Raw genomic sequence first — 25665 nt, 5'->3', positions numbered from 1 at the left:
AATGAACATTAACAGACAAACTAACCACAAGTGGCATCACTCAGTAATTCCACATCCCACTTCCATGTGGCACTTCCAGGAGGGATTTCAGTATAAAAGTAAGCGAAGGAACATTGGTGTATTTTCAACTTCTTATGCCAAGGTGCTGATGTCAACTATGCTGTGTCAATTCTTACAACTAAAGTATCTGTCCAACTGCTCCAAAGATTCACTTAGCCACTGGAGCATTACGTATGGAAATAGAATATAATGATCAGAGCAGTTTAGTAACCTGTGTCTGGTTGCCAACATTCTTTGACCTTTCAGCATGCACTTATTATATACACCCTGAGTCAATGGACTGTTGATAGATATCAGTGAGTAGTTGATTAAAAATGTGATGGCAATTTTTGGGTTAATTTCCTGTTGTCATTTGTGTTTGACGCTGTACAGCAAACCCTCCCTCAGCTTGGATCAACAGGAAGGAATTAGAATCATTCCTGACAACCCTTTCATCCTTGCAGTTTGCTCCAAGTGGGATTAACAGATAGATCAGCCAACCATCCTACAATCACTGAACATATGTACTGTATAACATAAGGAAAAGAAAAACACAATACCACAGCCAAGGGTTTCTTCATGGATTTCAGTCTTTTGAATTCTTTTAGTAATCTAATCCGAGACTTTAAAATGATAAAGGGATTTGATAGGGCAGATTGAGAGCAACTATTTGATCTCTTGAGGAACTCTGAGTGATTGGTATAATCTTAAAATAGAACAAGTCCATTGCTGAGTGAAAACAGGACCATATTCACACAGAGGGTAGTGGAAATTTGCAGCCCTGAAAGATTGTCGCTGTTGGAAATGGTTGGGGGGGGGGCAGTGGTTGGGGCTTGGTTGTTGATTGTTAAGGAGAGTGGAATCGATTAACTTACATTTGCCGAGAAGGTCAAGGGATATGGAACAAAAGCAGGCAGCGGGAGTTGAGGTACAAATCACTCATAACATAACTGTATGACAGAGGTTGGTGAACAGGTGGATATGGGTGGGTCAGTTCAAGAGGCATGGAAAGGAAGATGCAAGTGTGTAGGAAGGCAGTGGAGTTCAGAAGACCAAGAGGTGACCTTAATGATACTTGGTAGGGGATTGACAAAGAATGTTTCCTCCTTGTGGAACAATCCAGAAAAGAAGGACATGTTCACAGGATAAGGAGCCATTTAGGACTGAGATGAGGAGAACTCTTTATCTCGAAGGACTGTGTGGTTGATTAAAATCAATGCTGATTTAATAGATTTTTGGGGCCAGAGCAATGGGGCAGGAAAGTGACCTTTGTCCTATATTGATATGGTGACGGTGCTGCTAAACCCTTGTTGCTACTGTAATACATTACTGTTTGCTTGGCTTGTGGCTAAGTGATTACAGTAGATTTCTTCATTAAATAGTACAGTGTGTTTTAAAGCCTATCATCATATCTCTCAGATTCTATTCTGGAACAGAGAAGATTTTTGATTAAACTTCAATGACATATCAAACAAAAATGGCATGATGCGTTGACAAAAGTCCTGTCTAATTACAAAGAGCTGAATGTCATGGCTGCCCAGTGATCTTGGCTGATTTTGTGTGGGAATAATGTACAGCTCTACACTGGTTTTCCTGCCCATCCATTCTCCCCCACCCCCACCCCACCCCCCCCCCCCCCCAACCCAGCCACCATCCTGCACCCAGCTTTTCCCAGCACACAACACACAAGTTTTATTTCTCACGTAAAGAATGGCTTTTGGTTGAAAGCTAGGGTACTCTGTGCCTACAGAATAGTATCCCAGCATGAGCCTATGACTCCAGTAGGTGAAAGGAAAAGCAAGGGAGGGGGGGAGCAGTAGGGTGGCTGATGGGTAACCTTGCTTCATGTTTTATGACATCTGCCTGCTTTGATGTGTTGCAGCCTTGTAATGTACTCAAATTTCCTATTGAAGTGACCATTTCCCTTCAAATCAAAGTGTTGACAAGTACTGAGATTGTAGTGCCTGGTTACATGTTGATCTAGAATTGCAGCAACAGTTACATTTCTAAAACATGCCTTTAATGTTGACGATGTCACAAAATGTTTGGCAGAGACTTGCTCTTAAAATGGATATAAACCAACAATCTTTTACATTGTGGGTATGTTGATTCACATTTGAATACAATGTAAATCGATTAATAGCAAGCAATGACCACACTCAATATCATCTTTCATCATATGTTCCAAAGGTTACAGTGCCAAACCTTTATTGCTGTTGAGCCTTTGAAGCAGGATTCAATCTACCTAAGAAAATCATTGACAAGTGCAAATTATAGGAAAAGTCCACATGCATTTTACTTTATTCTTTATCCAAATTTTTGTACTTCCTACAAAGTTGCGTTTTCTGTGTGGCGCCGATTGTTAAATTCAGACCAATAGCAAGGCAGCAGTCAAAGTGTAGCTGCACATCAAAGGAAACATGCACTTGGCTTTAATTACACTGGGAACTTAAAGCTGACTTTCATGAAGATTTTAAAACATATCTTGAAATGCTCATCAGTTTTTATAATTGGTGTCTAAAATTTGTATGATGTAATTTGTTTAGAACGTTCATGATTAATTAATACAAACATTTGGACCTCCTGTATTGTCTGTTGCATTCTCCTGAAAAAGTTTTTGTGTGGAAGCAAAGTGGATGGCAGAATCAAGCTCAAGGGAAAATAACAAGGCAGTTTTCAATACCTTGTATTTGATTCCAACTTTAGGGTTGATCCTATTTACTTCCCAACACAACATCTGACTCTTTCTTCAATGAGCTCAGTGTACTGGCTGTAAACCACACTTTATGACAACAACTTGAAACTGTTGATCTTGTTCTGGTTAAATAAATAAACATCTGCTGCTGGTAACCTAAATTTAGCCTTCAGAATCCTTCAAACCACCCTTTATTCTTGCTGTTTAAGCATATCTAAAGGTATTCTTTCAGATCTGCATTCTCGAATCATTATGGCACAGCAGGAGGCCAGGCAGCCCAACTCTCCAATCTGTTCAGCTTCATTACAGGAAAGTCACCCAGCTAGGGAATTAAACCCAACTGATTGGTTGGTGTAGTTCAGCTGCTACACAACCATGGCCATTGAGGTCATGCTTCTTCCCATCATCCCCACTGCTCCAACAAAGGTGCCACTCCCTCCTTAGCAAAGCCATGCCCCCACTTCCCACACTGCCACGGTTCCCTGTATCTCCATTCCTTCCCACATAATCCTCCCTTCCCTCGCTCACTGTCAGTAACTTCATATGACTATGTGCTTTTTATTCTTTCTGTAATTGTTATCAATTTCAAAGAATTTTCCTTTGCTTATTTTTGGGACTGTCATTTTTATAACTGTGGGGTATTTATTTAAAGTTCTAAGCTTTCTGTCATTTCTTTTGAAGCCACTAAATTATTTCTGAGGCAAGGTTGCACTGGGCCTTCTCTACTAACAAACCACGAGAATGAACGCTGAGCTGTTGATGCATGGACAGGGTCTACCAAAAATACCCAGAAATCCTGCCAGGACCAGATCTGCCACCACCATCCCCCCCCCCCCCCCCCCCCCGCCCCATTGAGGTCAATATACATGGAACATCCCTGCAGGGATCACTGTACAGAGGTGATTGATGCATCACAGAAAAATAATTGACTCATGGACAGTCATGGTCTCCACCAGTAGGCAGCGAATTCACCAAAAGGTGGTTTAGCATTATTTTGTTCCCATTTCTGCTTTACCAACTTTTAAAATAGGCTGATGTGCATTATGGATAGCTCAATGTTTACACGTAGGAATGAAAGAATTTGCATTAGGCATTTTCTCTTGACCCATAACCAGCACTGATGCATTCTCAGAATTTCAAGGATTTCTCCTCGCACATAATTTCAATCAATGATAACATTGTCAGAACTGAAATGCTGTTGACCTACCACCATCCTTATGGATTCAAGCAAATCTTGATTCTTGCTTTCTGGTTTACAAACGCCAGATCTTGAAGCAGGCACATTTGCAGTACATTGCACAACCTGGTCTACATGCCAACAAATTTTTTGTTACCATCTATGCAATGAACAGTTGCAGAGCAGGAGGTGGAGAAGCAGGACAAAGAGGGCCTGTTACTGCTCGCAGGTTCTCTGTGAAAACCCATCTGACAACTCCTTGTGCACCACATTGTGCAGATCTGAAAGAATACCTTTAATCAAACGCTGTGATCCCCATGCCCACTTTTAGGGGCAATAAAATTAGCTCCCATTAATGTCTGAGTTATATCTTGGTTAATCACAGTAAATGACAACATTTCAAAAATAATAGTTAACGCAATGCCAAACGTCAGCCAGTCATCCGTGTGCATTCCCCTACAGCCTGTCTCCTGCGTGCTTTTCCCTGCCTTGTGCTTTTATGCGGTATCACTTTGGTAGGTGCAGCAGCGCTGGTGGAAGGCTGCTGATTTTGGATGTTGTAGATGGTGGATGCTCATGGAGGGAACCTGGGGCAGCGTGCAGTCTAGACATCCCAGCTTCAGACTACAATGTCTGAGAGGTGGCAGCAACTGTACGCGCTGGTTGGTTGACAGATGACAGTACGGGCATTGGCAGTGTCACAGTGCTGGGATTCTGTCTGATGCCATCTGACTGCTGCACTGTTGAGCCACTCCCATTTCAGTAATCTTGATATCTGTTGGAAGATGGACTGCCTGGCATTCTATTAGCTGCTTTGAATGCCACCAGCCAGACCACAAAGGCAGATGCCTGAGCTTCCACCACAGTATCCAGTATCTCATTGGTGCTGCGGGAGTTAAAATGAGTGTGCCCTCATCTTCATTGTCTTCTCGATGTTCTGTCACTACCTGGCTAGGGTGCTAACCTTGGCTATTGGATAGGGCAAAGGTCCAAGGGTCGGTTATGGTGAGGAGGGCGAGGGGATAAGTAAAAGGCAGAAGCTTGCACCAACTGTGGCTTTTAAATCAGTACAATTAATGAGATGTGCTAAGGAGAATAAGGAATGAAGATGCTGTGATCTGCTGCTTCAGTTAGAGTGAGCGTTGTCTCCATAGCTTGGCCGAGGTCCTGTGGTTCTGTCTGTCCCCCTGTCTGGATGCTGCCTTCTGAAATTTTGCATTACCTTTTCCTGCAATAGGCACAGAGTAAATGAACACTGCAATTAATCAAATTAGCTCGTAGAGTCTATTAATGCCTGAGTTGTATTGTGGTTAGTCACAGGCATTTTCTTTCGATGTAACAATCTTCCATGCTTCTACCCAGATAGCTTGCCTGAAACCATTTAATCCCACACTCTAATGTCTTTTCTGACTTGCTCCCATGTTTAGCTGAGGCTGTTGCAAAACCTACCTGTGGTTAGCAAAAGTGATTTGAAACCAACACCAGGCAGATAGACTTAATGGGATCAGTGTATCAGTTGGGACCAAACACCTCTTCCTGCGTTATTCTGGATTATTGTACAAACCTATAGCTGTGAATGTAATTTAGTTGGAATATATGTTTATGAGAAGATGGACAATTTGGTCTACTGATCAGCATTTGAGAAACGTGATTAAAGTATGTGAATGTCATGTGAAATTTAAAATTCCTTTCCCATTGAAGGGAATATCTCCTATTCAAAAAATATCTTGTTGACATAGTATAAAATATGCATGCTGACGAGCCAAAGTTTCCCAATTACTTACTTCATTCCTGAGGGGAATGATATTCATATATTATTTCTTCATATAGCCGCTTCTGACTGTGCCAAATGCAAGTCACCAGCTCCTGTGATCCAACATGCTGGCCATAGATATTTTGATTTATTGTGTGTAAACCAATCATGGGATATAGAACATAGCTGATAAAAACAAAGGTACCCTGTAATATACAAGCTAAAGACTGAAACTTACTCATTGTGCTGAACCTCCAAAATGCGCGTGCCAGAGTACAAACAGAATGAGACTTGTAACAAAATAAAGTTTGCTCTTAGATCATACCACATAACAGATCAAACAGAAAAGTAGCTTATCAAAATTCTCAGCACTTTTCAGTCTCGTGGTTCTCCTTCAGCAACACCTGTTCTTCGGTGATCTGATGTGATAGTAGGATTCTGCAGATTTGTAGATTCAGTAGGGGAAAAATTCACCATTGATCTGAGGAGCCAAAACCGTACAGGAGCACCAGCTGCCTGGTCTCCTCACCTCTGCACATTTGGTTCCATGAACTTCAAAATTTTGTCTTCCTCTAGTTCTGGCTTCTCCCACACTTTCTATTGCTTCCTGTGCTTTGCAATTGCTTCCCCAAATCACTCTTCACTTTCCCCTTTCTTTAAGATGTTTGTTAATGGCTCCTCTGAAGCATTTGGGGAAGTTGGTGATATATAAGGTGTGATATATATGCACATTGTTATTGTTCTGTTTTGCTTTTGACTGTCATCTGCTTTTTCAATGACTGTCAGCTTTTTACTTCCAACAGTTGAACTGATCAAGTGGTTTCAAACTGGGTAAACTGTTCAAATCATCAATTAGCTTGAAATTGGGAGTGATAATCTCATTTAGATAGTCCCAGAACTTAGAAAAATATGAGGAACGAGTGGTATGAATTTAATGTTTATTTTAAATTACGTAATAGATTTAAACCACTTGCTGATTTTGTTCAAAAGAATGGTTAATGCAAGGCCTGTAGGTTTACTTCTTGGTCAACTTCTTGCTTAAATTTGAAATGAGATCTGTTGTACTTATTTTATGAAGGAAGAAGGTTCCTGAGAAGGCATGGGATTGATTCAGTAACTAAAATGCCTACAGACAGGGTTTTCACATTGTCCTAACCTCACTATCAGGAGTCAACATTAAAGGGTTCCTTTTAAGACGATGGTGAGCTCAAACCTGCTCGTAAGAGTGCCTAAAACACCGAGGGCTGAGATGACAAGATTGAGAGATGCAAAAACATAATATTCCTTCTCTTTGTCCAACCATCCATTGACTCTCACATTTGAGGCTTACACAACAACAGTGGTGATTTTGTTGAGGGACCTGAAGGCTATTGCTATCCACGGAATGTCATCCTAGTGTGACTGGGAATTTCAGAAAAATTAGGGAGAAAGTTCTAAGAGATTGGATAACATTTTTCCCCTTTTAAGAGTTGGGGTAGAAACAAAACCCAATAATGAATTACTATCTGCGCTGTTGGAGAATCCTGTTAATTTGCAATGAGCCTGTGGGTTAGAGCAGAGGTTCGCAACAATGTCATTAGTGAAATGGATATATAAAGACTGATAGGTGCCAGTGACTTACAGGAAGCATTCAAGTTTAGTCAGGAAGTCATTCCCCTAAGGGCCTTGTACTAATAAAATCTAATAAGGCACAATAGATTCCCCCTCATGTACTACGATTTCATATTTTTATTCATTCATTCATTCTTTTAATATGGAGAAGCCTTCATGAGAACCATTGACTGTAAATGTACTGATTCAATTCACAAGGTTAGCAAGGATGGAGCTGAATCGTGCAGACTAAATTGTCAGATTGAAATCCCCAACTCTGTTTAGGTATCTGATCTCATCCAGTAGATAATGGGCTTTCACAACTGACATCAGTATGTAGGGCTGAGAAAGAGAGAACTTCTGGAATAAATGACTTATCTTCACTTCTCAATATTCCCTGTAGGGAAGTATGAATGCTTGTTTGGAGTAGAATCAAAATTATGTTTGTATGTGAAGCTACATACAGTCAAATAGCCTAGTGACATTCTTTATCCATAGTAGGTCCTTGGGTGAGATAGGCAGGCTTAATGTTGCCATTTCATTGTGCACCCTCAGGAAAGAACAGAAGAAAATTGGCAAAAACTGAAATTACCTCATGTACTGATTCAACAACAAAAATCACAATTCTTATGTTAAATGTCAAATGGTTTTAACTTGTATGTTATTTTAAATGTGTAGATGAGATGCATAATGTCGTGTCACTTTTACTGCAAAACAGTTGAGGTAAGTAACTTGCTGTACGATGAGTTGCATGAGTAATTCACATCCATTTTCAGCAACCACAATACATTGGTGAGAATCAACATCAGAATGAAGGGTGTAATTATTAAACCTAATTTCTGTGTTCTCAGCATTAATTATGTCATACAAGTGCAGATGCAATAACCATGTTATTGATAACTCTTACGTGTTTTTAACTTGATACCCTGTTTTTGAAAAAAAATATGGTCTTTTAATATGGATTTAAAGACAGATTATTGCCAGGAACAATAAACTCTCTGTGTATTTGAATAAAATGGCAGGTGATTCAGGCTGAAGATAGATAACCTGATAATGCTAAAACAAGGTGAATGTAACATCAGTAAAATGGATGATAAAATTCAACTGTGACTGCAGTCTAGAATATAATTCATCCAGGTACTCCTATATTAAGATGAATGTCAAACAAAAGGGTAATTCAGTTGATCAGATATTTTGAATACTGGCCCATTTTGTTGTTTAGGTACACATGCTTGAATGTTACTAATGACATCCTTTATTATTGTGGCAAAGGATATTCAACTCCAAGTTTAGGAAGCTAAGTACACATATGCAAGACTTGAATTAGAATTCACAGCTTGCTCTCCCATTGACTCAATATTTAAATTGCATATGGCCCAAGTGGATACTACTTCTCTGATGAATTGGATGATCCCTTTTATTGAAACTCATTTTATTTCAATCATAATTTATAGGACATATGATAAATGTAGTCATGTTATCACTGAAGGCAATTGTAATCCACCTTCTTTAATGATCTTATGTAATTGTGCATGATTTCAGTATAATAGGATCTGACCAAACATTTGATAGAGGTGCATTTGGGTTGCTTCCCTCAAAGAAAGATTTCCTCTGCTTATTTCGGTTGATGCAACAGGTCCTTACACATCTTTCAAGGCAATAAAGAAAAAGTTGCAATTGATTCACATCAAATCATATGTCTTCAGTCATTGTGATGATCTATTTTCTTTAGATCAGGTCTTGCATTGTGCAAAAATTTCACATGTCTGAATTATAGCAAAATCTCATTGGGCAATGTAAAGCACTGTTATTTGAAATGCACAAAGGTTTGTCTAAAGTATTCTTTTCATCAAAGAAGCCACCTGCAGACTGCCCTGTTCACAGTATGCATCAACACTGTACAAATGCCCAGAGGAGAATGGATGTTTCCAAAGGTTTCCTGCACGATTGACATTGCATTGTGATATTAATGCAGTAGCAGCAATTTGTAGTTGTATAGCACCTTAAGTGTGATAAAATGTCCAAAGGCACTTCACAGAAGTGTTATTAAACAAAACCAGTGAGCTACAGGTGAAAATACCAGGTTAGATAACCATAAATTTGGTCCAGGTGGATTTAAGAAGCATTTTGAAGGAGGAAATGGACTTTTAGTGAGGGAATTCTGGAGTTTGGCAATGGAGGGGATGGTTGATGACAGAGGCGTGATTACATTTGGGGATAAAATTGGATGAGTGCAGATATCTCAGTGGATTATAATGCTGGAGAAAATTATACAGCTAGGAAAAGGTGAAGCTAAGTTTAAGAGGGTGGGGTGAGATTTGTAATTAAAATTCATAATTTTAAAAGTGCAGATTGTTTCTCTGGCTGAAAATATTTATGCATTTCTAACAGTAACAGCATTTTGCATTGCCAATGTGATTTTGTTGAAATAAATAATTCAGCACTGTGAATTTTTTATAAAAGTAAGGCCTGATCAAAAAAAAAATCCACAACCACAAAGACAAGAGTCAAATGCTCTGATTTGAATCAACTGCTTAATCAGGAGCCAGTGCAAGTCAGTGCAGAGATGGTGGGTGGATAGGGTGGTATAATCTCCGTCAAGTGCTGCAGATTTTTGAGTGGCATCATATTTAACAAAGGTAGAATGAGGGAAAGCTAGAAAGGAGTGTATTGGAATTGTCCAGTCTTGTGATACCAAAGACATAGATGAAGGTTTCAGCAGTAGAAGAGTTGAGGATGGGCAGAGTTGGATAATGTTATCGAGTGGTCCAGGGTTCACCATGGCACCTAGTTCTGAACAGTCAGGTTCAGATTCAGACAGCTGGCATGGAGTGGGAGTTTGATGACCAGGGAACAGATTAGTGATGGGGGCCAAAGACATTGGCACAAGTTTTCCCAACAAATAGTTGGGGAAAAGCATTTGTACATCCAGTAGTGGATGTCAGATAAACAGTATATGATTTTGGTCGAGAGAGGTAGGGCTGAGTGCTGTCAGTATACATGTGCCTTCAGATGATGTTGTCGAGGGACAACAATGGGACGACGGCTAGGTTTTTATTTAATTTTTAATTAATATTTTACGTGAGATATATTTTACATCAATCCATGTGGACACTAGGTGTAGCAGTCTGTACGTGGAAAGGTAACATGTTCACCAATTTGGGAAGCTATAACACATTCAAGGACCTTGATGAAGATAGAGAGATCAGAATTGGGGTGGTAGTGTGCAAGGACAGACAGATCAAGGGTTGCTCTTTTTTAAAAAAAAGCATTGATGATGACAGAAATTGACGAGGAAGGGGAAAGGATGTAGCATTTTGTGCTTTGCCTTGCCTCACAGCTCCAATGACCTGGGTTCAACTCTGACCTCAGGTGCTGTCTGTGTAACGTATGCAATGTTCTCCCCTTGAGGCCATCTCCCCCAGATGCTCCAGTCTCCAACATCTCAAAGATATGCTGTCTGTTGTAAATTATTCCTCCATGTAGGTAGATGGCAGAAAAGTCAAAGGAGAGCTGGTAAGCAAATGAGAATAAGTGGCAGGTTACAAGGAAATGAAGAGAGAGTGAATGGGACTGATGGAGTTACTGTGTGGGGGCTAGCATGGATCTGATGGGCTGAATGGTGGCTTTTTAAAATTTTTACTTTTTCTGTAAAATTACACAACAAACAAAGTTACTTAGCCAATGAGTGCAGACTGAGAAGGTGACGCTGAATCATTTGGTGTAGGTGGCTCCAGTTTTGGTCCACAATCTGCGCTGAGTTGCTCAAGCTCACACAGAAAACTGTCAATGAAATCGCCCAACATATGCTGGGACCAAAGACAGGGTGCTTCCTTACCACCCGCAGTTAATGAATACAATATAACTCTATAAACTGGGTGACGCTCGGCTCCATGAATGTTTGAGATCAGCATGCTCCCTGCTCTTTCCAGACTTGGCCAGGACCAACTAAAGTGATTGTGCACAATCTACACTAGGTCACAGCTTCTTAAAGGCTGGGAAATTCAGTCTGTTTTCCCGACTGTGAATGGCAGATGGCTGTGTCTATGTGTCAGCATCAGGATTAGTCTTCATTCATGATGGTTACTGCTGCAGAATTGTCTGTAGCCACATGTTGCCCAGATTCATGCATTAAAGGAGACAATTGGTGCAAGGTTCTGAAAAAGGGAGTGATAATCTCAGGGGCCATACCTCAACAGGAAATTATATCCTCCAAGGATAGTAAAGGAGAAAGTTGGCAAGGGGAGGAAAAAGGCAGAACTCTGCTGGAAAAATAACAACTGTTTTAATATTAGATGGGTGAAACTGTCGATGTGACTGATGAAGTGGCAAAAGCAAGCTATTTGTTTAAGCGAGAGTTTATTAGTGGCTTCATTAGTCTTTTGCTGTTTTTGCATTGCATTTCAGTTGTCAGTTAAGGCAAATTCCGCACCTCTCTTGAGAAAATTGGCATGAACAAGGGTTCCAGAATTGTTCTGTTTACACGTCCACTGGAAACAGCAGGTCAGATCCTTGAGAACCAGCTGACATCACACACAATAGAACCACACCCCCTCTCCTTCCCACCCCATTGCCAGGATCTACAGCATGGTTTTTCTCAGCTTTTTTTTGTATATTTCAAAGCTGTTAAACAGCTAGCAGGCGCATACTGCAACAAAATGATTCATCTCACACAAAGGAAGAATTTGAATTTATCACATCTTCAGGGCATCCCATGTGCTTCACAGCCTCTGAACACTTATTCATGTAGTCAAAAAGGATTCTAAGACATTGTAGAAAGTCTGGCCATTTCTGGCAAGGTCATGATGATGGCGGCCATTAGGCAAACCTTAGTTCACCTCTCTTAAAAGCCCCTATAGTCTGTCTTACCTGTATCCACTTGTCTCTTAAATGGCTTTGTAGCTTTTGTCCATGGTACTGTCTGCAAAAGTTAATTCCATGTGTTGATTACCTATGATGTGAAGTACTTCCTGGCGTCTGTTCTCAGTTTTCCTTATGCTAGTTTGAACCTGCCCACTTGTTCTATTACTTTAATTACTTTTTATTTTATAAGCAGCTTTCTATATCTAATCTTTGCATTCCAATCTAATGTTCTAAGTTATAAGGCCCCACAGCTGTCTAGTTTCAAAGCTAAAAAGCCTAAAGGCTAGGTGTTCAGTTTATTATTGAATGGAGGTGTAAAATTGATCGTTAAATGGGATCAGCACTAGGAAATTTAAGTTGCGCTCTTTGAATGATGCACTTAAGTGTGAGGACCTCTGGCCCTCCCACAGTGCTTACGGTTGGCATGTTTGCAAGCTTAGCTTTACTGCTGCAGCACTGATGTGCCTTTATGGGACAGAGAAGCAATTTGGGCCTGAAGCAGGAAAACAGATCTGAGAGGATAGTCTGCTTGAGTATCGTTTACACATATCAGGGTTCTTTCCCGAGCCACTCAAAGGGAACCATCACAGGAGACAACATGGATTTTTCTCTGATGCACCATTGAGTCACCTGTACCTGTACTTTGCAGGTAATGACCTTGTCCTTGGAGGTTGTGTGTCCCCACCTCTCAATCTCTCTCTCCCTGGCCCTGAGAGCCCACCCAGATATCCAGTTCCAGTCTAGTGGCCACCCTTACCAAAGGGCCAGTACCTTTCCCCACTCCTGCAGAAGTTGCTGCTGTTGAGAGCTGCTGCTTTTAAAGCTCCTGCAGTAGGGAGAAAGTTTACAGGTAAGTCCATGTTTGCCCAGCAACTCCTGACATTTTGCGAGATTATTGTACCACTTAAGACTGAGCAGTTGTGCCATTTACATGCACAATTCCTGCCATGCCTGTAGAGGAAACCCATTCTCCACCTTCCTGGAAGAAATTGACATGCTGTCTTGTGGTGGCATCATTTTACGGCACTTTTCTACATGCCAAGCTATTTCTAGCCCCAAGTTTCTTAACTATTCCCTTGTTCACTCAAAACATGCAATGTTTGGAAGGCTAAATTTAGCACTAATCACTGAGGTGATGGTGAAACTCTGCAGTGCTTAGTGTGAAAGTGCTCCCAAGTTGATACTTGCTAGAGAAAGCCTAGATTTTCAGTAACCATGGAGAAATGGGAATGTATCCAAATCAAAATGCTGTTCCCATGATGTTTTTGGCATGTTCGTGTAGTGATCTTCCAGAAGTTACTGCAGATTCTATAGATGGTACATTCTGCACTGGTGGTGAAGGAGCACTGATCAGGCAGGGCACTCAGTTCCAAATGATATTTTGTACTATTGTTACAAATAGTCCTATTTGGGCAAATGTTGAATATTCTATAACACTAATGGTTTATGCTGCCAAAGATTTGAAGGGTGAAAAGATGAGTCATTCTGCAAAGAGTACTTCCAGTCCTTGTCATCAACTGACCTACTAGCCAAGAGGCTTGCAAGAACGGCCATGTACTACTGAGTGTTGGTAAGGATAGTCTGTCTTCCTGTGCTGTTCGGTGAATCCTGTTTTACGATATGTTGGATTATATTTGACGTCTCGTGCTGGCAAGTAGTGAAATGTAAATAGTCTGTGTGTAGCCAAAGTCAGGGTCAGAGTTGGGAACATTGAGGGGTCAGGAACGTGGGTAGGCTTGTGGCTGGAGCCAGAGATCTGGAGTACAGACCAAATGTACGGCAAAACCCAGAACTGTGACCGTTTCAGTGCTTATATAGATCCTCCCTTAGTTGTTTCAAGACTTGTATTTTTCCATTTCTTTCATGGTTCTCCCAAATCTAATCGAGAAATACATCTTAATCATCAACAGACTGCAAGCACAAAGCTGCATTAACGTACAAAATAATCCATAACTTGTCCATTTAAAGTTCTACTGGATAATGAATTTTTACTAAGTTTTGTTGCAACTACTTCCCAAGTTCGATTCACTGATTAAGAACATTCACATAATTTGTACAGAATTGTTAGTTTATAACTATGTACACTTTTGTAATGAAAATGTTCCAGATTGCAAATTAATTCAATCTTTCACTCCAGTGGGCAAATAATTATGAATTTTGTTTAATTTGCCCTTTGTGACTCAGGTTGACGATTGCAAACAGAGTTACATTTCAATTGACCCATTCCCTTCATAAAAACTACATGGGAAATAGGAGTAGGATCCCTCAAACCTGATCTACCATTGGAGAAGATGGTGGTTGATCTAATCTTTGGCCTCAACTCCACTTTCCTACTTGATTCCTGTGTAGTCCGAAAGACTATCTCAGCTTTGAATATACTTAATGATTCAGCATCCACAAAAAATTGCATTGTTGGGAGAGAGAAAATTCCTTCTCATCTCAGGCTTAACTGACTGAATCTTTATTCTCTAACCAGGTACCTCCCACCAGTTGAACCATTCCTATAGCAGCCACCCGCCAAGCCCTCTCAGAATGTTTCAATGAAATCTCCTCGTGTTCTCTGGAAACTCAGAGGTCTGTAATCTCATTTTCCTCACAGGACGACCCCATCCTTCCAGCATTATTCACCGATTATACTGAGGTTCAGGAGCAAGAGCTGGTCTCGATTAGCAGCTCTGGGCACGCATTATTGAGTTGTTATTGAACTCTGCAAATTGGAACAAAGGTGGTCAACATTAGTTGCTAATATCTATTCATTACTTACTTTACAAAACATTACTTTACAAAACATTACTTTTTCTTCCTTTCACTTTTTCCAATCCAATTCCCTTTTCATTTAGAATCTCAATGTATTATTGGTCTTGGTGTCGGCAATAAGTCATCCAAGTGATTACTCATATGTGAGCCAGATGAGATGTGTTGTGTTTCTCTGATATTCAAGTATTATAAGCAAGCTCACTGCCTTCACCTGAACAGCTACAAATGTACACTTTACAATTAGTATGGACTTGATAATAAGTAATGGTGATTTGTTTTTACCTCAGAGCATCTTTGTTGTTCTGCCTGCTGACAAACTCACTCAATAGCATTTAATCCCTATGATGGAATGGTACAGAATCACAGAACAGCCATCTTCTCATTCCTCTTAACTGGTTATCTGAAGCTCTAGACTTTGTGAATCTTTCCCGTCTCCTCCATTGTTTGAGTGCTTCTGATTATCTCAGTAACCTCAACAAGGCCAGAGCAATGATGTGCAATTTTCAATAATACTTTAAACATTGTTAATTCACATCAGTATTGTCAAACAAAAATGACTAAAACTTGGACCAAGGAAAATTTTGCGGAGAGGGTGGTGTTCGGGTTTAGTGTGGGAGTTCCTCATCTTAGGCTACTAAAATGCCCCCCCAAGCTAAAATGAAATAATTCAGCATACTGAGCATCAAAGTGAGAACCTTAGCTAGGCAATTTGTATAAGCATAGTACCTGGAAGTGATATCAATGTGGCAAGAGAAGGAAAGAAAATAATGAGAATTAACAATACCAGGGTGAGTCTTTACAAACTTCAAACAGATATGTAGATGGTGATGTGATTTTGTTTTCCCTCTGCACACTACTCATCTGTATTCTTTTAAAGCTGTGTCGTTTAATGGACTGTGGCTTCTGGTTTCTGCAGCCCTTTATGAAGGGTCGCAGACTCAAAACATTGACCATAGCTCCCAGGTAATGGACCTGTGCTCTTGTCTTTGCAAGTGATAGAAGTCACAGATTTGTAGATGCTCAACGATGAAGGAACTAAATATTTTAATGGTGATTGAGTGCCAGTGAACCAGGCAGCTTTGTCCTGGATGGTGCCAAGCTTCTTTAGTGTTGTTTAGAGCTGCACTCCAGGCAAGTGGAGAGTGTCCCATCACACTCTCGACTTGTGCCTTGATTCCAAGACTTGTTATGCAAGGTCCACCCATACACAATGTCTTCAGGGTCAGAAGGAAAAGATGCATCATCGTCAGAACAGAATAAATTAGAGGTCAAGACTGGGGACACTACAAGTTCCTGCAACAGTTAGCAGGTTTATAATAAGCAGCAGCAACTGTTTCTTGGTTTAAATGTAAAGTCTAGAACTTGTTCCTGTGCCATGAAGTGAAACGTTGTTTAACTGAAATAGTGAGCAGGCTGGAGTCCCTTTCCATAAAAGGAACATCAAAACAATGACCTAATAGAAATCATTAAAGTTATGAAGTGGTTGGCAGATGAAGCAAAGATGTTTCCACCTACGACAGGGACAAAAACAAGGACCCATAAGTATTGTAGGTCATAATCCAATAGAAAATTCTGGCAAAATTTCTACACCCAAAGAATAGTTAGAATGTCTGTATTCTTAGACCTACGCAATGATGTAAACTTATTTCAAAGGTATAAATGTGTGGCCATAAAGTTAAATTGGGGCTTTGAAGTCCAGCTATTAGCCTTATAAAGCTTAAACACTGCTCTATTTGCAATGAGATTTCTCATACACTCAGTTGATGGCCCTGCTTGAATGTTGTGGTCACAAAGATTTAGAAGGAATGCTTTTAAATGCTAACAGACAGCAGATGCTGGAATCTAGAACATAAAACAAACTACTGGAGAAACTCAGCCGGTTAGGCAGCATCAGTGCGGGAAAATGGACAGTCCAGATGAAGGGTCTTGACCTGAAATATCAACTGTCCATTTCCCTCCACAGATGCTACCTGACCTGCTGCTTCATCAGTTAATGAATTCCGATCAGAACACCAATATCAGTTAGTATTTCTAAAGTAACTAAGCAAATGGGAATAAGATTGAAGTTTTACAAACAGACATGGAGAACCATATCTTCATAACCGCCCCAGAAGATTAAGGTTTGGACACCTCTAGCGTAGATTTTGACCTTGGTTCTTTTGATCAGACAGGAAATGGGGGTAGTGTGATGTTAAGAAGGAAGTGGGATGAAGCATTCCTGCTTCTGGTCCAATGGCTGTTTTGTAAAACCACGCATCTTTTCCACAGAAATTGAATTCTAGGAATTAATAAAATTGAAGCATTCTTTGTCTCCTCTTTAACCTGAGAATCAGATTAAATCTGAGCAACAGAACCGCTTTATTATATTTAAATAGACAATCTAGCTCCAGAGGACAGGCTTCTTGCCATCTTTGTGTCCCACCTCCATGAAAACCGGAATCCTCCATGAATTATGCCAGAGATGATCAGCAGATCAAACAGCATCTGTGGAGAGAGGAAAATAGAGTTAACACTTCAAAATGATAACTCTGTTTTTCTCTCTCCACAGATGCTGCCTAAACTGAACATTTCCAGCATTCTCTTTTTAATCTTATTAGATGCCCTGGGGTTGGGTTTGAGATTAAATAAATTTTGACATCTCCTGTGTCTCGCAGTTGGCCTGTTTTTGCGGCTCATATTCACCCCCTATTGTGGACTAGGCTTGAACACACAATCTTCTGTTTTGGGGAAAAAAAATCTGCCACAGTGTGAATATATTTAGAAGATAAAAGATTCAACTTAAATCTTTCATCCAGTCTTCCAATTTATAAAAGAGATCAGTTTTAAGTTCTGCCAATAAAAGCCACCTCCTCTACGAGTCTAGTCAGCAACAGGACGGGGCAGGTGTCTTCTACGAAGCAGTAGCAGCATGATTGGCCTCTTTGCATGTTGATTGGCTTTGAACTGATGTTTGAATGCAGAGAAAACAGTCCATATGGTAATTAAAGCGAGCTGAGTTGCTGGCCATGCAACATGGTTGACATCATCACTTTGTCTGACTCATCCTGCTGATTGCTTGATGCTGAAACCAGGAGATGGGAATGCGAAGAACATGTTAGGCTTGAAGACAGATGCAGGTTCTGACAGATCAGTGAAAAACATCTCTTTGTAGAACATTTTAATAATCATCACTGTGCTGGCTGACTAAACTTCACTACATTGCACTTAGCAATTCCACTGGTGTTTGTCGTGATTTGCTTTAATACTGTGTTTCCCAAAATAGAATGTACAGTGGCAACCTGGTGCCTATCCTCGAGGTAAACAACAATATTTTGTCTAACAAGATGAATATAAAAGGACTTTCAATACCATTGCCAGCAATCCAAGGAGCAAAGATTAGCTTTTCTATATGAAAAAAGTAAATGACAAGTAATTCAAATTCATTCTTTCATAAATAGATTCATTGTCTGCTCTTCCACAAATTCTGGATGTCACTTTGTGACATTTTACTTCACCGTGTTTAAAAAAAACACCGTATATTTTCTCACTGGGCAGTGGGTGGGGCTGAGAAACAGGTTAAAAGTATCATTGGGTCAGAATGTTCACAGGGGTTCTCCTGTTCTCCCAAGAATAAAGAATTCCAGGGGGATTCTGAAGAAACAACATAAATAATTCAATCCATAGTAAGCATCATACATCCCATGCTCATTAGTAACAGCCTTATAGGGATAATTTTCTTTTCTACTATGATGGCTTCAGCTTAATTTCACCAGTACAAGTGGCTATGATACACTGCAACTTTAGTCAACAGTAATGCATGAAAAAACAAATAAACAACAAAAAGAGCCCCCTATACACTCATGACTACATGGCCAGATTCTGCTCTAACTCTATCTACCAGTTTGCAGATGATACCACCGTAGTAAGCCGTATCTCAAATAACAATGAGTCGGAGTACAGGAAGGAGATAGAGGGCTTAGTGACATGATGTCATGACAATAACCTTTCCCTCAATATCAGCAAGACAAAAGAGCCGGTCATTAACTTCAGGAAGGGGGACGGTGCACATACTCCTGTCTACATCAATGGTGCTGAGGTTGAGAGCTTCAAGTTCCTGGGAGTGAACATCACCAATAAACTGTCCTGGTCCAACTACGTAGATGTCATGGCCAAGAAAGCTCACCAGCACCTCTACATCCTCAGGGCCAAAGAAATTTTGCATGTCCCCATTGACCCTCACCAATTTTTATCGACGCACTATAAAAAGCATCCTATCTGGATGCATCACGGCTTGGTATGTCAACTGCTCTGCCCATGACCACAAAAGACTGCAGAGAGTTGTGGACGCAACTCAGCACATAACAGAAAGCAGCCTCCCCTCCATGGACTCTTTCTATACTTCTCGCTGCCTCGGTAAAGCAGCCAGCATAATCAAAGACCCCACCCACCCCGGTCATTCTCTCTTTTCCTCTTTCCCATCAGGCAGAAGATACAAGAGACCAGAAGCATGTACCACCAGGCTCAAGGACAGCTTCTATCCCACTGTTATAAGATTATTGAACAGTTCCCTAGTATGATAAAATGGACTCTTAACCTCATAATCTACCTTGTTATGACCTTGCACCTTATTGTCTATCTGCACTTTCTCTGTAGCTGTTACACTTTATTCTGCATTCTGTTATTGTTTTACCTTGTACTATCTCCATGCACTGTGTAATGAATTGATCTGTATGAGCGGCATGCAAAACAAGTTTTTCACTGCACATCGGTATGTGTGACAATAATAAACCAATTCCAATTTGCTGGCGGAACTCAGCGGGTTGAGCAGGATCTGTGGGAGGAAAGGAATTGTGGACATTTCAGGTCAAAACCCAGCATCAGGCCACATGAATATATGAAATACTAATTCCTCCCAGTTTTTCTTCCTTTCTGTACTGAACAAGCTAAAGATTATGGTCTTGGGAGCCAGAAGCTCTTAGCCCGTTGACCAAGCCGGCATTCTTCAGGTGTAAGGCTGAACAGTAGAGTGGATTAAATATTGTGTGATGAGAATCGTTACAATTCAATCCAATCTCTGTGCAATCCGGTATTTCCAAAGGGAGTAGGAACCACAGGTTAGTGAGAACTGGCTGATTTGTAATAATTCTGAAAATTGCAAATTAGTTGACAGTAAGACCGGATACAGCAAAGACTAGGGGACCTGACAGCATCCCAGCTATGCTACTCTATTCCAGGATAAGCTTTGACTCTGGCTGACCTGTTCCAGTCCAGTTACGACACTGGCATCTTCCTGATAAGGTGGAAAACTGCCCAGGAATGTTCTGTTCACAAGAAACAGGACAAATCAAATCCACTAATTACCACTCAGTCAGTCTACCCTCAATCATCGACAGTGCTATCAAGCAGCAGTTATTCACAGAACCCATTCACTGCTCTCCAGTTTGGTTTCACTAAGACCACTTGGCTCCAGCCTTTGACTAAACATGGACCAAAGAACTGAATCCTGCTAAGTGAAAGTGACTGACTGCCTTTAACCTCAAGATGTGACATGGAGGTGCCACAGTAAAACTGAATTCATTGAGCCTCAAGCTACAAAGCACCCCAATGGTTGGATTGATACTTCACAGAGGAAGATAGTTGTGACTGTTAGAGGTCAGTCATCCCAGCCCTAGGGCATCCTGAAGGACCCAGGACCAGCCTTCTTCAGCTGCTTCACCTCTAACTTTCCTTCCATCATAAGGTCAGGATTGGGGAAGTTAGCTGACAATTGCACAATGTTCAATTCCACTTGCAACTCTTCAGCAAAGAAGTAGTTCATACCCGCTTGCAGAGAGACCTGAGCAACATTCAAGCACGGACTGATAAGTGGCAAGTAACATTTGCACTACGGTGTGCAGCTAAATAACCATCTCCAATAAGAGAGTTTAAACACCTGTGCTTGATATTCAATGGCATTACTGTCACCGAGTCCATCAACATTGTGGAAGTCACCATTGACCAAAAACTCAGCTGGGCCAGTCACATAAATATCAGGGCTCCAAGAGCAAATAAGAGGTTGAGGTATCCTGCAGCAAGCAACTTACCTCTTAACACCCCTTGGCCTTTCCACTATCCACAAGGTAGAAGTGTGATGGATCCAATTTCCTGGCTTATTACAGCTCTAACAATTCTCAAGAAACTCAATACCATCCAGGACAAAGCAATTCACTTGACTGACATCACATCTACCAACCTAAATATTCCCTCTGCAACTAGGGCACAGTGGCTACAGTGTGTACCCTCTACAAAATGGACTGCAGTTACTTGCCCAGACTACTGCAGCAACACCTCCCAAACCCACACCCTCTACCACTAAGGACAAAGGCAGCAGGCAGTTGGGGACACCATCATTTTCAGGTTCCTACGCAAGTCACATACCATACAGATCAGGAAGTTCACCAATACTTCAGTGCTGCTGGGTCAAATTCCTGGAACTCCCTCCCCAATAGTCCTGCGGATGTACCTTCACCAGGAGGAGTGCAACAGTACAAGGCAACTCACCACTCAAGGGCAATTAGGGATGGGCAATAAATGTTTCCCTTGCTGCTGTATCCTGGAAAATAAATAAAAAAAGCTTCACTATACTTATATGAATCAACCTTGATCTTCCTGTTGCTCAATGATCCTGTTGAATGATTGAACAAGCCAAATAAATGACTTCAACTAAGCTGACACCTTATTCAATGGGAGAGAATTTCTCCTGGATTTAATTACCATATTGATGGAATGAATATTTTTTCTTCCTATCCCAAAACCATTGAGGAAATGGCCCTTTTCAAGTCAACTGCTCACATGCATTTCTACCACTGATGGCGAGATTTTTTTCTATCAGCTTCAAACAAAGCATCAAAAAAGGTGCAAGCCATTCTTTAACATTGCACTGAGTCGCAGACTTTTTAAATGGGAAGTTGAACTGGAACATACTGTAAAACAGCACTCCATCTACGGGGAAAATGGAGAAAATGTGAATGGGACAAAGAGTTGTGTACCTCCTTAACTGATCACATTGAAAATCCATTAATGTGCAGCATCGAGTTGGAATCTAGGAAGTGTCGGTTTGACTAATGAACTCAAAGCCAACTTAAATGCACAAAGCAAAATAAAGAGAGGCGGTGATTAAAAGTGAAAGGAAAAGGTAAAATGCATATTTTTAAATCTCCACCAATGATTGAAATCAGGAAGAATGAGACTTTACACTTGTAAAAGTTAATCATCAATGCTAGTGGGTTTGTTTGACAGTAACTAAGATTTATCAAGATCTATATTTAGAGTTACACAGCATTGAAACAGGCCCAGTGACTCCACACTGACCATTGAGAACCCATTTACACTAATCCCATTTTTCTCTTCTCCCCACACTCTCATCAAACCCCTCAGATTCTACCACCCACTTACACTGGGGCCAATTAACCAACCAACTCGCACATCTTCAGAATGTGGGAGGAAACCCACACTGTCACTAGGAGAACGCGCAAACTCCACACAGCACCAGAAGTCAGGTTTGAACCCCGGTCACGGGAGCTGTGAGGCAGCAGCTCTGCTAGCTGTGTCACTGTGCTGCTCATTGCCATTTATGGAATTTTGCTGTATGCAATTAGACCACTTCCGTTTCCAGTTTGAAACCATAACATTTCAAGTAGTGAGTACATTGGCTGTTAAGCATCTTGTAACAACCTGAGATGCTAATATAAATGCAAGTTATTTTCCCTAAGCTTGAGGGAGTTTTCCAGATCATTCATTTTATAGTTTTCTTAACATTGCTCATCCCTGTTACTCTCCACTTCCAGCCTTTTGCTCATCCTTGAGTTGGAATGGCCCCACCATGGCCTTCAGTTGCCAAGATCCTAAGCTTTAGAGTTTCCTCTATAAACTTATCGTCCTCACCACCTCTTTTCCTTTGAGATGCCCCATAAAATCAACCAGATCTTTTATCATCTGCCCTAATACCTTCTTATATGGCGTCACGTCATAAATTTGATAATCCTCTTGTGAAGTGCCCTTGGATCTATTGCTATTGTTAAAGATGCTCTACTAATGGAAGTTGTGGTTGTATTTTTGAAAACTTTACATGATAGAAAAGTGGGCATCCGTCATGTAAATACTACAATTTCACATTGTTCCATGTACTTGAATATCATCTTTCAGCAAGATAAGTTATGGAGTAACAATGCACCTCGAGCAGAAGCCTTCAGATTTCTATATTTAGCTGTGCAAGTTCACAAAGGAAGTTTGTTATCTGATCTACAATTTAGTACTGATGAGTAGTTTAGCCTCCCTGTTATTTCTACAGCTTGGCCCATAAGAAAGTCACAGCTGAAGTAGATTTGAATGTACATGTGAATCTTACAAAAGCATTAACATATCAATTTCCAGATCAAATGAACATCTGCGATTTATGAAACTGCATTTATATCATTATTGACGTATGCAAATAACACAACCAAAAGTTAGCCACTGAGTGCAATATATTTCCATGAATCTTATGCAGTTTTATTCCCCAAATTTGTAGCAATATCAGAAACAAGTAGGGTATCCTTCTGTGATGATTGTGCTCAGCTTTGACACTCTCTAACACCATTAAAATGTCAAGAAACCCTGGAACTTTCACAGGAATGGTGAAAGAATTTAGCTCCACATTTCACACACACACAATGTCATATTACGTAAAATAACAGATACCAGCAGTGACTAAAAATGTTCCAAACTAATCACAGAAGTCAGATGATACTGTCCAAACTATTTGTTCAGTCTGTAACTTACTTGCACAAACATATTCATTTATGGTGATTAAGCTCCAGTAGGCAGTGCCAGCTGCTTGGAATGGGAAATTCTGCACCCAGGATTTCAGGGAACAGGTCATTTGGGGAGGAGCACAAAGTGGGTGCAATGCATCTGGATGAAGCTCAGAGAGACACTCCTGATGTACAGGGGAACCTGTTTTTCTTTTAAATTTGGCCTATATTCCAATCCTGGCAGGTCTGGCCATCACTGCTCCCTGCTCGGGTCCCTGACTGATACTGCATTAGTGTCAAAAAAAAGAGCACTCCACCTGTGGATAGGGTCTCTCCAAAATTCTCAATGGAGAGCTATGTGAAGTGCCATTTTGTGGGAGCAGAAGGGCAGGGAATCCTGGTGCACATTCCTCCTAATAACTTGGTAAAATGACACGTAAGAGTTGGGGAGAGGGCACAAGCCACTATGGTGGATGAATGCGCACACAGCCAAGGGATCTGATGTTGGAAAATGACAGAAGCTGAGTAAGGGAAACCTGGTCCTATTTTCTGCTCTCCTGTCTGGACATCCACCATGGCCCCAGCTGGAACTTTAGGCCCTAAGTTTCTCAGAATCAACACCCTGCAATGATAGCTAAAGGCATTCGGATGTAATCATAATTCCAGCTGGGAAGACCCAAAATTCAGAGTTTGGAAAGCAGGAAGATTCCATCTATGACCTCCAGAAATAGACTCTGTTACCTGGCATTGTTTGAGCAACATCACAATAAGCTGGCTCCTCTGTCCTCAAGTTACAGGGAGAAAATACAGCTAGTATCTTTCCCCTGGATTGCTACTTGATGAATACATGCTTATCAGTTGAGAAGAAAATACAGCTTAGCTAATGAGTGGCATACAAAAAAAAAGTGTCAAAGCTCAAACTTGCAGGTCGGTTAGAGATAATGTGTTGAAGTAATGAGGGTGGCCTGCCCCCTTGATCCTTGCTCTTTACATGTCATTGCCTGGCAAACGCCAGTGTATTATAGAAGATTATGGACGTGTCCAGCTGAAGGTACCAAATAAACTTACCCAAAGGTGGTACATTTATACATATTAATTTATGACTGGATTGGTCTTGGCTGCAGTAACGACAATTTAATAATACCTTAACTGATCTTGGAGTTTACTCCAAATTTCTAATTCATGTATTGTCCATTGTCATTTGATCATCCTCTGGTAATCTGCTCATGATAACTTTTGAAGGAATTTGAATGACAGTATTGCAGTGAAATTCTTGCAAGGCAGCATGCAGTGACAATGTTATTCCCAGCAGAACCAACATGATTGGATAAAGCCCTTCTCATTGTGCGAATTCTTCACCCTTAAGGATTATTTTTCATACGATTGTGTCATGTGATTTCAGTAGGAAGAGGCGATAGTGGTTAAGGTTTTTTACTTGTATTCTCTTGTGCAATTTAAGTTATCATATGAAATGAAAACAAAAGGAACACTTGTCCTATGATGAACAAAAGTTAATATAAAGTGAATTTGTTTTTATTTGTTTTCTCCATGTCTCTGTTGGTTTAATGCCATTTTTAGAGCCAATGGCTTGAAATGAGCGACGATTCATGAAATACAAGTGTAATCAATCATCTTTGCAGGGGTATTCCATTCTGTGCCAAGTGATATAATTTCACTTGATCCATGCACCTCTCAATCTTGCTATTCATTGCCTCCACAACACATTTTTTCTAAAGTCACCAGGGAACATGCTGAGTCAAATAAGGTGCAAATTACCACAAAACCACATGTAACAAGGAACTGTGAATTTTAGGAAGTGCCCTAAATAAAAGCCTGCAGATACAAACCACTTAGCAAAATGTTAATTTACAAAGGGTTTAGTTAACAAGCCAACATCTTTTCTTTCTTGCACAATTCATGAATTACTTTCTAAGCAAAAATCTATGTTCGGGCACGACGGGAAAAAAAACAACTTTTCTATAATGGCAAGAATAAAGTTTAATGCCTTGTAATTTTCAAAAAGCTCACAATGATAATATAC

The 25665-nt window shown here is 40.5% G+C and overlaps 1 protein-coding gene across 6 annotated transcripts in view; it reads left to right on the top strand.

The window, feature by feature from the left end:
* The window catches only part of LOC127571220 (diacylglycerol kinase beta), a 450652-nt gene that overhangs the window by 400363 nt on the left and 24624 nt on the right, over window positions 1–25665 (top strand). The gene's annotated exons all lie outside the window — the stretch shown is intronic.

This window comes from Pristis pectinata, chromosome 1, assembly GCF_009764475.1.
Source record: "Pristis pectinata isolate sPriPec2 chromosome 1, sPriPec2.1.pri, whole genome shotgun sequence".
NCBI classification, from domain to species: Eukaryota; Metazoa; Chordata; class Chondrichthyes; order Rhinopristiformes; family Pristidae; genus Pristis; species Pristis pectinata.
This window is presented reverse-complemented; position numbering and strand designations above follow the sequence as displayed.